Here is a 13,703-nt window from a genome sequence, read left to right as displayed (position 1 = left end):
TAACTACAAATAGAATGTAAAAATGAAATGATGGTCAGATCTTTTCAGTCTTCATGTGCATTGATGTGAAGGTGGTTTCAGTCTCTGGAGGTCTGGCACTCTTAGTGGCATGTCCAGAGTCTCTGCTCCAGCTACATTTGTCAAAGAGCATTGTTGCGTTTTCTTCTTTTCTGGACTGCCTTTTTTGTCCTCTTAAGCTATAGTGGATGGACATATGATCCTTTCCTTTTCTAGAGAAGAACAATGCATCTGAAAAGAGCTATGAAAGACATGTGTGACGTTCTTTCTTATTTAGGAATTTTTTTCCCTTTTGGGATGGTCGGACAGGGTGGGTGAGGATCCTTGTACCCGTTATCCAACTTGCCCTGCTTTCATGAAAATATGGTGGCATTTTCATTTATTGTGGGCATGAAGTAGATGGGGTTTCTATTTTGTGTTGGATGAAATTCATCACTGATACATAAACATTTGAAGTAAAATCCTGTTTCCATAGCCAAAACCACAAAAGCTGCTTCAATTTGGATTAGACCACGGTTTCATTTGGTATTTTTTTCTTTGTAGTATTGAGTCCGTGAATGTCACACTGGGCAACAGGCTAACCTTCTGCCAGGTTTAGAAATGTCTAAGTTGTGAAAAGGCCAAGATTTTTTTTCATGAAGGTATTTATTCAAAATACCTTGTCACTTTCTCCACCGTTTATCTCTCTTGCCAGTTAGATTCTGTGAATTCATATCCTCTGTGCTAGATGACACACTTGAGAAACTCAGATTAGTGCCAGGTTTCATAAAGCGCTTCTGGAGATAAATTTCCACCACCACCCCCTTAGGGAAAAAGTAGTGGTGTTTGCTTTCTTTTCACTGAAATGTAGTTGAGTAGTGCTCTCATCCTGGCAGGGATTATGGGGATAACAGACTAAACAATGCTTCTCTTCTGAAGCAAAAGCAAATCGTGTTTTTTCCATGGTTATGAACATCAGTGAAGAGTAACTTTACATGACCAGCAGTGTTTTGGCTGTGCTGCAGTCCCATTCATCCACTTTTTCACTACAATCTGAATGGAGTGTATATACATCAGGAAGAAGAATAGAAGGAAAAAGCAATTCAACCCACTGGAGAGATGTCTGATAGCTCTGTAAGTTACCTGCACTCCTTCCATTATCTTCTGCTCTCTATATTTTCTAGCTGCTAATTTCTGTTAGATAAATACATGGTCAAGAAGTGTTTTTACTGGAATCAAGAACCCTGGTTAAAGCACCAATGACTTTTTTTTATCCTGTCAAGCTGCCTTTTTTTTAATTCCCTTTATTTCATCCACCCCACCTGTTTCCCTAGTAAGTGTTTAAGCACATCTCGCAGAGGGGAGAAATCATGGAGGATTTCATTCTGCTACTGTAAGCTGGAAATGTATTAAGTGCTATAAGATGAAGAGTTCAGGGAGGGAAAGCAACACGTAAGAACTTGTGGAGGGCTTGTTTCTGTTTTCCCTGCCATAGGGACACATGAGAGGAAGCCTTCAGTCGTTAGTTTTATTGTAACTTGATCGTGCCTTTGTACTCTCTGTCTTTATTCCTGCCAGTAACGATATGAACTATGGAAAGGTGCGGCTATAGGTACCTGTTTTCCAGTATTGTATGTCCTTGTTTCGTTTTCTCAGCTGCCAAAGAGGGTCACATTTTGCTAACTAAATATCGTGCTTCTATAGAGTTAGAACAGAGTTTAACATACCAGCTTGCATCAATAAGACCTCATCGAGAGTATAATAGGTCTTCCAGCACTAAATCAGGACACTGCAAGCTTAGGAGCATCCTGCTAGTGAAGGGGATTCCCAAGAGCAAAGCTGGATGAGCAAGGTTGTCCATGTTCTGTGTGGTGTGATTACTCACTGTAACTTTCATAAAGTAAACCGAAAGGTATGCAAATACAGCAGATGTACAGAAGCACTTGAAAATTATAACAAATCAACTAATAAAAGGCTGGAAAAATAGTGGATAGGACAGCAGAGGCAGAGCTCAGAATGCGCCATGCTGCTTTGCTATTCTAACAGACTAAAATAAAAGCTACAGAGGAGAAGATTATTTGTCCAAAGAAATAATAATCTGTCATTTTACCATGATTCCTGCAAGAGGAAACTAAATTACAGGAGGATTAGAAAAGCAAGATTTCCCCATACTGCAGTTTTCTTTCTATATACATTCTCCTTGTTCTCCCTGGAACCAGATTTCATGTTCCCCCACACACGGCTTAGTCATTTAGAAGAAAATTAGATCAAATGTATTTTAATTTATAATCTGAGAAGTAAAATGATTAGAGAAAAAGCCAATTTATTAGAAAACAGGTTTGTCGTTTAAAATATTGCAGAAGTGAAGTGCAAAGGTTAACATAGCAGATTGGTTTTCTGTATCTCAGAGGCAGCATAAGTACAACCTATGATGTAAATGTTACTATAGTAACCAGTGTTTTTATTTAAAAGCCCAGTAAATAGACATATCAAACCCATATAACTTGTCAAAATGTAAGTTAAACTGCAGAGCCTGCTAGTTGGAGGAACTTGAATTTTTGCTGCAATTTCCCCTCCCCCCCCCCCCCGAATGCACTCAGTATTTTCTTGTTGCCAAGTTGCATTTTGGCACTGAGGAAATAGGCTTCACTAATGGTGACAGCACTAATTACCTGGGACCTCTCATGCAGCCATGTGAAGGCTTAAAAAGGGATGCAAATTCCTTCCAGTGAATTTTCTGTAGACCATTCCCGTCTGTCTCCCTCGAAAGCTTATTCCTAACAGCTAGAGCTACCTAGCTGTAAAAAGAATTAAGAGTGAGTTATCAAATATCATATATTCCTCCTTCCTATTCCACTGATTCAGCTGAACGGGATAGGTGTCCCTTGAGAAGTCAAGTGTGTTTAGTGCTGCTTTTTTTTCCTCTCATCCTTCCTCCCACTCCATCTGAGCAGCTGGTGCAACTCTGCCCCTTCTGACCCTGTGCTGGCCACAGCCAGGGCTGCCACCAGGGCTGACTGTCCCCTGAGGTCTCAGCTCTGCTTTCTCAAATTTGCAAGGTATGCTTTGATTATAAAGTAATTAGACTGGCATAAATGGAGGGTCATTTCTTATGAATATCAAGGATATATGCTTTTTGTGCTCATCTTTTCCATTTTGAAAACTTCCCTGTGCTTGCTAGCATAAACTTACATTAGTTGTTTGCCTAGAAGATGAGTAAGAGCGGGTCCTTGCTGTTTAACCTGTTGGTATTATGTATTTCATGTTGGACAGTGAAGTTTTTGTGACCATTGATGAGTTTGCCAGCAGGAAACCCATGTTGTGCTGTAGCTGACATAGTTTGTTTCCTAAAAGATCATGCTCAGAAGCATTTGGGAATATCACAAGCTTAGCAGGTGCTTGCAAAAAGGTTGGGATACAACCTTTGCATCTGCCAGCTCTAAGTTCTCAGAGGAGTTTTGGCACCCTTCAGGCTTTGAACAGGTGGGGTATGTCCTGCAGGATTTCTGCCTTCTGGAAAGGATGGGATTTGGGGAAGGAGATGTGAAGGGAACGAGCCTCCTAGATCAGCTTTTAGAATGGTTGCCAACAGGATCTGAGCCCCCAGGCAGGCTGAAGGCAAAGTCCTAACAAAGGACTGGAAAGATTGAGAGCCAAGACGGAGGAACAAATGGGTGCGAAGCCTGTTTATAAAATGGAAAGAACTAGCCTGAAGCTAGGGAAGGGGCCTCAAATATATTGTAAGACTGTCACCCGGGGAGAGAGGGCAGTAGCAGACAGAAAACTGGAGAATCTGGATGCAACACTCCTGGCCAGGATGGAGAGGGAAAGGCTCTTACACAGCTTGCGACAGGATGGAGGGAGGCTGAAGTGCTTCTCCACATGGGAACAGAGCACGGTACAGTGCACTGTGCTGCCTGGTTAGATTCCTAGTGATGGCAAGGAGAAAAATTGGATGCCTAGTATCTGTAATCTGACCTAGCCCATAGAAAAATCAAAGTTACTGCGTACCAGTGCATCTGGGGTTATGACATAGATGCAGCTTAAGTCTCTCTTGCTGTCAGTGGTCATCTTTCTCAAGCTGTTAGTTAAAACTTGGTTTTGATATTGCTGATTAGCTGAGATCAGGACTCACTGCGATGGGCAATGAACGAGTGTTTCCAAGGGAAATCACTTGCCCTGAGGAGAGTATACTTTAACAGGCAAGACAAGAAGAATTGCCAGAAGGCCTTTTGGGATGTGCTCAGGCTGTCCTGCCAGTGAGCAATCGCAGCTACGAACTCAACTTAAACCTTGTAACCTTCACTGCCTTAGGAAAGAGAAAAACTTTCTTCAGCATAACAGAGAATATCAAATGCGTCTCTGCATGTGTACAGATACAGGAATGCATTCATCAGGGAGAACATAAATATTTAGTTTTTTGTTTTTAATCGCTTTCCCAGTTAGTTTTTTAAAGGCACGTTTTGACTAGTTATCATTAATTTCTCTTGTTGATGAGATACGACTCCCACAGGATGATGGGATCACTGGGTATTTAAGGTTAGAAGGGATTTCAGGAACTCTCTAAAACAACCTTCTGCTCAAGCAGAGCCAGCTGTGAGATGAGGCCAGGTAGCTCATGCTTTTATCCATCCTGGTCTTGAAAGCCTCCAAGGGTGGAGGCTTCTCCTCCTGTTCCACTGCTTGACTGTCCTCATGGGGAAAAATTTTTTATTTCTATCATTTTTGAACCCTCTCATTTCAATTTATGCCTGTTGTCTGAGCACGTGCCATGTTGAAGAGCCCGGTTCTGTCTTCTTGATGACCTCCCCTTAGGGATTTGTGCACTACTTGCCAATTTGTGAAGAAGTTTGGCACTGATGTGTCCAGGAGATGACATGTTTTTCCTGCAAAAATGCCTGCTGTTAGTAAGTATTTTTAGTATTGTTGGTATAGATGCTTCAGACAGATTTATTTGGTAAACTCTGAGATGGTTAACGGAAGTAACACAGAAGCTTAAGAGCACAAGGAAACATAAAAATTTAGAAACCTGATGTGTCTATCAACTTGAATTATTAATGTGTGGAAAAAAAGCATGATGCGAAAGTGGGCAATTTGTCGCATATGAATCAAACTTTTTACACTTCTCTCATGAATAATTTTCAAAGTCTCTATTATCCTCAGAGACTTATCAGCTTTGTGTAATTGCTATCTATATGACTCACTGAATTACTTCATCCTTTGCAACTATTTTCTTGCCTCAGAAACTTCCATTTAAAATGGCACTTGTAGTTTATATCACAATTGACATATTTAGCGCGTTCTCCAATTTTTTCTCTCTATATTAGGAATGGAGTATTTGAATGTACACATTTCTGACCATCTAGAACATGCAGCTGAGCATTAGTATCCTGAGGACAACACTTCTTGCATTAGCCAGGGCAGGAATACTAATGCTAGGGGACCTATAGTAAAAAGCCAAACAGTTTTAAATCAAAGTTTTGCTGAATATTAGCCTATTATTTCATAAGGTTTTAATCTGTCTCTTGGTATCCTTCTGTTGTTTCCTGGATGCTTTCTGGGACAGGGAGCATCCTCTCATAGTGCACTGGTAGAATATCTAAAGCATGAAGTTCCTTGGAGGAAAGGTTTAAGGCTAATACAATTCTGCAGAGGCAGGTTTTTCGTTAATATTACATTTAACCCCAAAGACAGAACTTGTTAACTATTTGTCAATAACATCACCTGGATTTGTTTTTCACAGGAGAAGGGTCTACTCTCTTTTAGATGCTTGTCCAGTGCGTCAGAGAGAGACGAATTTTATTGTTTCATATAAAGGCAGGGATTTGGAATCCCACTTCTCATTTTCCAGTGGGCGTCTTAATAGCATGTTACCAGGGCACTCTGCAGACGGGATGGTTCAGCTGTTCCACTATTCACAAACTGGTCTTATCCTGCCATCATGTGAGACAAAAGATATGATTTTTACAGATCTTTAAAAAAGAGAAGATCAATTCATACTACACCTTGTTCAAAAGTTTCTCCTGATGATGGCATAAAATGGCTGACAGTGAGTCAAGGTTTTAAGTTTCCTATTTTGCTGCTAGCATCTCTGCTGTTAACAGATGTGATTCATTCCTGTATGCCCCGGAGGTGAATCACTGTCAATGAGGTTTAGATGGCTAACGATGAATGATTCTGTCCTGGAAGGTAAATGTGTGTGCTCCCAGAGCTGCAATTGTTTCTGCAGTCCAAAGCAATACTTCTAACTTTTTGTCCTATAATGAAATGAATCAACAGGGGACTTCTGAAAAATAGGGAGGAATTATCCTGCTCTAAATTAGAGAGGTGTGTCTCTTGGCTTGTCTTTATTAAATGAATACAGTTACACTTGCATCAACCTGGAGAGCATATTTGAGCATGCAGCTGCTAGGGGTTTCCAGCAAAGGAGGAACATACATGTAATTACCTGGTTGTATTTGATAATAGTATGTCCAATAAGTTTTAATGTCTATGCAATTTGTCTGTTCTAGTTATAAGACAACTCTATTTTTTTTGATTCTGCAGCTAGTAGTTTAGTTTATTAGTGTATCTGATGCCAATTTATTGTATCAGTCAAAGTACAGGACTGTAATATGTGTACAGCCGTGGGAAACAGATGAATCTTTCAGGGGAAAGAACATATTTTTTGCACAGAACATGTTTAATCACCACCTCTGCTATTTTTAATTTGCAAAGCGGATTGCAGAGAGCATTATCTGTGGGTGTACAAAAGGTGAAGTTTAATTTTGTTGGGGGTCTTAATACAGTAGCAAGCTTTTGGTTGGCTGATTGAGCTTGGATGCTGGTAAAGAGGTGCAGAGAGATTAAGTGCAAAACGTTGTTGCAGCAGCAAAAATGAATTACTGAAAACATCCCCTTGTGGAGGCAGAGTCTGTCTTTGCATGAACTTCATAATGAAAACAGACTTTTCACTTCCGGTGGTCATTAAATGATTTAGAAAAACTTCTGATACATACATACATTCCTACATGTGATTTGTTTTTATATAGAATACCAGTATTTGATTTTTCTGCAGCAGTTGTGTAGTTAGTCTCTTTCACCTGTTTAAATATAAATTGGTTAATCTGGCATGAATCAAACTGGATGGATTAGAAGGTGAAAAAAACCAAGCAAAATGTTGAAACCCATGCTAAAAACCCAGAAGGAGCTCAGCTGTGCTCAGAAATGACAAATTTAACCTGGTAGAACTGAAGCTGAATTTCTAACACTTTTTCAAGCTCTTGAAGATGCATAATCGCTCAATTTGCACCAAGTAGCTAAGGTTAGTATGCTTCAGATTTCTGCATCTTTATTCAGAACTGGAAACCTCAGAAAAGTACTTCTGTTTAGACTTGTTATGTTTTCACTAACCTGTCACTGCTGGGGCAGATGGCTGTAGTGTTTTTCCTCACTACAGGAGGAAAATGTGGGGTTTGGGCTTGGTTTTTTTTTTTGCTCTCAAGCAGGAAGTTTGCAAGTCTTTCTACAAGCCTAGAAGAGATTTGGTTGCAGTATTAGCTGGCAGCAAGATTAGCACCTCAATAGATATCTATATGGATGTAAAGCTGTGCAGGAGATTATTATAGATGTTTTTATTTGTAAGAGGTCAGGGTACTATCATTAGCTGCATACACAGTGGCTATATGACTGTATCCAGCATGAGTAGAGGCAGGGAAGGAATTGTTTTAATGTTGCATCTTTTAAATAAATAAACAAACAAACCCTCAAGGCTAAATAACATCAAGTGCTTTTGTTCTGTCAGTGAAACTTCATCCACTGTTACGTTTCTTGCTCTCAGTCAACTGCAAAGCGTGCACGTAGGTCACTGAAGTTTTCTCACGTGCTTTGCAAAAACACGGGGACTTGGTACTTTGTTGTATTCTGTTGTTCTTCGATGTGTAACTCTGAAAATTTTCTGGATCTTTGTTATTTTTACAATGCTTCAAGGGAGAAAGTCTGAGGTGAAATGTGGAGGGTGAGAGAAAATAAATTTCCTTGTTGTCTCTGTTTATGAAAAAACACTCTCCAAAAAATGTTCCAGTTCCACAAAGGATGAGGCTTTAAGAAGGGAGCTGTGCTGAGGCTGGAGAACATCATCTTTGGTCACAGGCCTGCTAAACTGGAGTGGATTCCTTTGAATTCAGGCTGGCAGGGGCCAATGTCATAGGCCCAATGGTTAAGTATGAATTTTGATAACATGGAAAAGGTGCAAAAGCTAGGGAGCTTGCTCGAGATACAGGAGCAAAAGAAGGAAAATCATGGGTCAGTTTGCTCAACATCCTGGATGTTTGTGTACTGATGCATAAAGTATGGAGAAACTGAAAATTTTTGTATTGAGTCAAAATTATAACTGCACTGGCAAAATAGAAACTTTGTAAGATAATTCAGACAAGAAAGGAAAGACTTGTTCAGAGAGGTCTAAAGGCACGGGGGGGGGGGGGGGGAATGAAGTTTTTATCACAAGGATGCAAATGATTTTTGCTGAGATCCAGCACAGATAGGGAGGTGAAGTAACTGAAAGTATCTGGGCAAAGATATGAAGAAAAGATCAAGGTAAGTGCTTATTGTATATTGCCAAAGAAGTCAGGTGGATGAGGACCTTTTTAACCAGAGCTGGTTAATATCTTGTGATAAGACTTTTAGATTTTATTTTTTTTCCCTGGACTGAGAAAAAGGAACCAGCTGAGAATGTGAAGATGTAAGGACACAGCAGAACAGAGAAAGAAAGTATTTGAGAAAGAAAACTTCAATAAACTCAATTATGGTGAACATCAAATGGAAAGTAAGTCTAAAGAGAAGTGTTGTCCAGAAGAGTTAGCATTTTTGTGGAAAAAAATATACATGAAATGCAGGAAAGCACCTGCTCCAGCGTGAATTAAAGGTAGGAAAGTTAGTAGAGGAGCAAATAATATTTTCCTCACTAATGTGAAACTTTAGCTGGAATTGAAAGCTAGGTTAAGTTATTGAAGAGGACTTGTAAAAGAGTAACACAAGCATGTAGGGGTAAATCTGAAAGACAAAGGACAGAACAGGTGGAACTAAAATGGTCCCTCAGGGTGACCAAGAAAACATTTTTAGCAGTGAGGGGGATTCCTACAGATATGGAAAATTTGTAAAATCACAGCATATTATCTTCAGTGATGTTTTTGATACAGTCTCATGTGACTTTCTCCTAAGCAAGGTAGGGAAGCATAGTCTACATTAAATGACTGTAAAGTGTTCAGTTGGATGGAAAGGAACATTCCAAAAACAAACAAACAAACAAAAAGCAGTCAACAAGTCACAGACTGGAAGACTGTATCTGGGGTGGTTGTTCAGGGGTACACCTTAAGTCTAAAACTATTTGAGATTTTCAGTAAGTCCTTTAATAGTTGAAAAGTGCATGTTGTATTAAATATTTGGATAGAAAAATGCTAGCAACAGTTGCAAACACTTTAGAGAACAAGATTAGAATTCAAACTTGATGAATTGCTGAAGTGGTCTGAAATAAATAGGCTGCTGCAATTCAATAAAGACAAGTACAAGGCACTTCACTGAGAAATAATCAACTGCACAAACAAAGTTCTGCAGGAAGGATCTAAGGGTTAGAGAGATGCGCAAACTGAGCCTGAGTCAACATAGGTGTGCTGTTGGGAGGGAAAAAAGCAAACATGTTTATGGGATGTGTAAGGGTCCTGTTATTTAAAAAGCGAGATATTTCTTCCCCCTAAATAGCACTACCAAGACCTTAGTTGGAGTACTTTGAGCATTGCTCTTTAGAAAAGAGAGAAAGCAAAAGGAATAAGTCTGGAGGAGATCAGTTAGCCTTAGCAGGTCTCCAGAAAAGCTGGTCTGTAAAGAAAGACTGAAAGAACTGGAGCTTTAGTTTACAGAAAGGATGATCAGTATGAGACAACGTAACATACATCAAAGGGCTTCTGAAAGGAGGAATGACCTGTCTTCTGTCTTTCTCAAGCATATGAAAAAGGATTAAACTTCAGGAAGATTTAGTTTAGATATTAAGGGAGGGGAAAAAAAACCTTTAAAAAGAAATAAATACGCACTAGTATAGGTCACGTAGGGGATTTTTTTCTGGTTCACTGAACACCAGTGCTATGTGGGGAAGTGAAAGAAGACTTGCCCTGTCAACTGTTTGTCTCAAGATGTTAGAACCTAAATAGACAACTATTTTCTAGTGGTCCCTCTTTGGGTCTCACCTAGCAGAGACATGGCAGACTAGACAGCTTGTGACAGCTTTTGCTTACACTATGAAAGTCTAGGATACAGAAACTTCAACAGCTTCCTAACCTCAGACACAAATTGTACGTAGTCAGGTTTCCCAAACTGTCGTATTAGAACATTTTTAAAATATCATAAATATTTTAAAAATAGAATTTATCAATTAGAGATGGTGGTTATTTTAATAATGGGTGAAATTGGCTGATGCTACTTTGTGGAAATGGATCATGAATTACGGAAAGTCAATAAATAAATTAAAGCCAATCAGTAGGTTTGTTTATATAGCCATGGCAGAACTATTTACACAATACAAAAGATAGTATGATACCATGTTCAAGTCTGTTTACTGAGAAGAGCTTGCAGTAGGTAAATAACAATATTTTTCTTCATACCTTATGAAGCAGAGATACTGGTTTTGCATTTATTTTAAAATAATATTGCTGAAAAGAAGAAACATCGTAAAATACCTCAGTTGCATTTATCTGGGACTTGCCAGTCTCTGGTATGCTGGTTCTAAACTCTTGCTGCTTTTTCCAAGAAAAGGGATGAGCACAGGTAAGATTAAAGGTGCGTCTTTTCTAGCAGGGCTCAGTCCTTACTTTTAAGTTCCTTGACATAATTTCTGGGTTTTGTTTTTTAATTGGAAGTTCCTGTTAAATATGTGGTATTGCTTTACATATGCGTCAGCTCTTTTCTCAAAGAGCTCTTTATTCATGAGGACAAACAGTGAAGTGCAAAAGGGTCAAAATATGATTTACTCCACTACTTGTGGAGTAAAATGTGATTTTTTTATTATTATTATTTTTTTTTTAATCCACGACTCTTAAAAAAGAGAGCCAGCAGGTAACAGATACAGGCATTATAGCAGAACCAGGTCTTTGAGAGATTTGAATGAATTAACCTCATTAAGAGAAAATAACCCATACGAGGGGATACCATGCAAGCCTTGAAAACAACTATGGAAGTGAGGAAGTGGGAGATGAAGCATAGCTTCATTTTAAGCAGCAATATGATGAAAGGTATATTCAGAGAGAGGGAGGGATAATTGACTGTCAGGTAGTGTAAGAGTTTAAATCTGCATGTGTGGAAAGGGGAGTGGCACTGAGTGGTCTGAAATGTGTGTGAAATGAGTAGTCACTCAAGGAATTCTCATTGGTAGCAAAGAAACATGAGGCTAGAACAGTCTGGATTATTTTATTGATTTTTCTTTTTATTAGAGTCACAAACCTGTATAATCATTCTTTTAATAAACTTACTAAATCCTCACTTAAACAGTTTCTTTTTTGTCCTGTTATTCCCATTAGAAGATTGTTCCAGAAATTAGTCTTCTATTGGCCAAGATTCAGATTTTAATAACAGGCCTAAATGTTCCTGTGGTTAGTGCCAGCATTGTGTTTTGCTTTAAATGGTTCATAATTCCTTCTCTGTGGGGTTTACTCCCCAACTGTTCAACGTTCCCCCCTTCTCCCCTGATTTCTTCTAAAGTCTTGTATGGTTTAGAAATCAGATATTATCACACCCTGTATTTTTTTTTCTGAACTCTAACGGTACTGCTGCTTAACAGATTTGGTTAAAATACCTGTGTCTGGGTCTTGCAATTTCATGTGCTTCTTTTTCATAACTCTTTTGATGTGTTAAACTCAGTGTTCTCCCTACTGTGGCTGTAAGTTTAGTTTCCTTGCCCGCTTGTTATCTTCCCTGCTCTTCATGCTATGGTCAACATTGTTATCTTTATGGCAAACTGAGGAGATTCTGTATCTAATGTGGGGTTACAGCAAATCTGTAATCTCTGTTTTTGCTGTTTGTTTTAAGGGGGTTATCTCTAATCTGTAACTTAATATCTACTTTTGCTGTTTGTTTTAGTATTTTTTCCAAGTCTCCTTTGGTTGGGTTTCTTGAGGTATCTTTACTGACACCTGGCATGTGCTCGTTTGGGCTGGCGTAGAGTTAATTTTCTTCGAAGTAGCTGGTACAGGGCTGTGTTTTGGATTTGTGCTGGAAACAGTGTTGATAACACAGGGATGTTTTCCTTACTGCTGAGCAGTGCTTACACAGAGCCAAGGCCTTTTCTGCTTCTCCCCCCACCCCACCAGCCAGGAGGCTGGGGAGGGCACAAGAAGTTGGGAGGGGACACAGCCGGGACAGTTGACCCCACCTGACCCAAGGGATATTCCAGACCACAGGATGTCATCCTCAGCAATAAACTAGGGGGGAAGGCTGGCCAGGGGGTCTGCTGCTCGGGGACTGGCTGGGCATCACTTGGTTGGTGGTGAGCAATCATTTCCATTTGCATCACTTGTCTTTCTTGGGTTTTCTTTCTCTCCCTTTGTTATTTTGCTTTTCATTACAATTTTTTATCATCATCATTATTATTTTATTTCAATTATTAAACTGTTCTTACCTCAACCCACGAGTTTTCTCACTTTTACCCTTCCAATCCTCTCCCCCCCCCCCCCCCCCCCCCCCCCCATCCCACCAGGGAGGAGTGAGCAAGCAGCCGTGTGGGGCTTAGTTGCCAGCTGGGTTTAAACCACGACGACTACTGTTAGAGACAAGGTGCTCTTGGTGTGTATTCTACCGGGGGTCTGACCCAAACTGGAAATTCATGCATGTAACTGGGCCCATAGCTATGTGTTAGAAGAAAGAACAAACCTACAAGAAAGTGGCATTTTTTTGTCCTAGTAACTGGACTTTTGACTCTTATAGGAAGGTACCTTCTGAGCTACATATGGTGTAGCTTTTTGGAGAAGTACAGATTGCTACGGTGTATTCATTGTTTATTTTAGAACCATTTTGTTATAGCCTGGGGACGTTCACTTTTCCAACTTCAGACCTGGTCTTCATGAATTTAATACTTGAAATACTCATTTTAATGATTCAAGGTCAGGATTTAAATTTAGTTCTAGTTATTAATTTTCACTGGCAATTTCTTCAGTATGGCTCCAGACTTTTACATTAAACAAAATCTTTGTGATAACAATCCATATATAGTTGGTATTAAAACATCATAGAAAAGTAGTATAGTAAAGAAGAGATGAAAATAGTTTCTCTGCATCCAGCTTGTTCACAGAAATGTGTAGTTTTTAAAATAATGGGAAATAATTACCTGTGTCAAAGGTTTGATTTGATTGTCAAAACCAAATTGCATAGCACTGCTTAATGTGTCATTTAATAGATGTGTATCTGAATTGGATACTTTTTTTTAGTAGCAATCTTTGTCCTTCTACTGACAAATAGGCATGTTTGTGTTATGAATAATATTTCACTACACTTATGTTTACAGTTCTGTGAAAATTCAGAGATCCTTGGGACATAGAATGAATAGGTTTAATAGCCAGAAAGCATTCCCTATGCTTCTGGTTTATGTTACCTTTTGCATTAATAATTGGCTATTTTGTACAGCCTCCACTGTTAAAACCACTAACTGGAATACTTAAGCTGAACGTTAATTAAATTCCTAACAAAAG

The sequence above is a fragment of the Accipiter gentilis genome, chromosome 8, assembly GCF_929443795.1.
Source record: "Accipiter gentilis chromosome 8, bAccGen1.1, whole genome shotgun sequence".
Classification (NCBI taxonomy): Eukaryota; Metazoa; Chordata; class Aves; order Accipitriformes; family Accipitridae; genus Astur; species Astur gentilis.
This window is presented reverse-complemented; position numbering follows the sequence as displayed.